We start from the raw sequence: 1,554 nt of genomic DNA, 5'->3' as shown, positions 1-1,554 counted from the left end.
GAAACCGAGGGTCTAAATGCACGTGTACATTTCCTATTTTATACTTTACTGCCTCACTCCCCCTCCTAGTGGCCCTAATCTCGATCCAAATCTTCTTAAGCTCCCTCGATAATATAGTAATACAACATTGAGTGAAACCCTTAACCTCATTATGATTCTCAGACTTCCTCTGACTAGCATGCATTATAGCTTTTATAGTCAAAATACCCTGCTATGGACTACACCTATGATTACCTAAAGCCCATGTAGAAGCCCCCATTGCAGGCTCTGTAGTCTTAGCTACTATTTTACTCAATTAGGGTTTTATGGAATAATACGACTAACTATTATTCTAGATCCCCTGACGAAAATCATAGCTTATCCATTCATTACACTTTCCCTTTGAAACATGATCATCACAAGATCCATCTGTCTCAACCAAACCAAGTTTAAATCCTTAATTTGTCAGCCTCAGTCATTATAGACAGGCATTATAATCCAAACACCATGAAGCTTTATAGGTGCAATTGCCCTAATTATCACTCGTGGCCGGCCTCACAGAATTTGTACTCTTCTGCTTAGCAGAATTATGAACGAATCTGTAGTTGAACAGTAAACCTTGCCTGAGGCCTCCAAACTCTCCTACCCTTGATAGCAACCTGATAAGTTCTTACAAGTTTTGCTAATCTAGCCCTATCCTGCTCAGTCAATCTAATCGGAGAATTAATAATCATTATAGCCTCCTTCTCATGATCTAATCTATTTTCCTCTTACGCCTATATATATTAATCACAGCTATATATTCCCTCTACATATTAATATCAACTCAACGAGGCAAAATTACATATCACATTATGGCTATCAAATCATCTTTTACCCCAGAAAATGCCCTCATGGCCTTACATCTCATTCATTTCTGCTCCTCTTGTTAAAACCTATATTTTCTTAGGCATAACATTTTGTAAATATAGTTTAAGAAAAACTACTAGACAGAAGCGCAAACCTTCTTATTATACACTTAGAAAGATGTAGTTGCTGCTAACTCTTCACCCCATACTTAAACCTATGGCTTTCCCAATTTTTAAAGGATAGTAGTTACCCACTGGTTTTAGGAACCAAAAAACTGGTACAACTCCAAATAAAAGTAATTAATATATTTCGTACCTTCACTTTAGTAAAATAACTATTTCACTAATCCCAGTTCTTAAATCCTTCACACAAACTTGCAAAACTTCGTCCTATCCTATCTACATTAAAATATCCATTCAATATGCATTCATAGGAAGCATAGTATCAACCATAACATTAATATTTTCTAACCAAGAATCAATAATCTCCAACTGATATTGAATCACAATCTAATTATTTAAACTGCCACTAAACTTCAAACTAGATTACTTCTCACTCATATTTATTCTAGTAGTGCTGTAACATAATCCAGTACAGAATTTTCATTAGGAGATATACACTCGGACCCTAACATTTAACCGATTCTTAAAGTTTCTACCCTTCTTCTTTTTTTTTTTTTAGTTTTTTTAAAATTAATTTAGTTTGTTTATTTTTCATTTCAATGAA

This window comes from Elephantulus edwardii, unplaced genomic scaffold (genome assembly GCF_000299155.1).
Source record: "Elephantulus edwardii isolate Elephantulus edwardi_28Jun2011 unplaced genomic scaffold, EleEdw1.0 scaffold00370, whole genome shotgun sequence".
Classification (NCBI taxonomy): domain Eukaryota; kingdom Metazoa; phylum Chordata; class Mammalia; order Macroscelidea; family Macroscelididae; genus Elephantulus; species Elephantulus edwardii.
Note: the sequence above shows the minus strand (reverse complement) of the source record.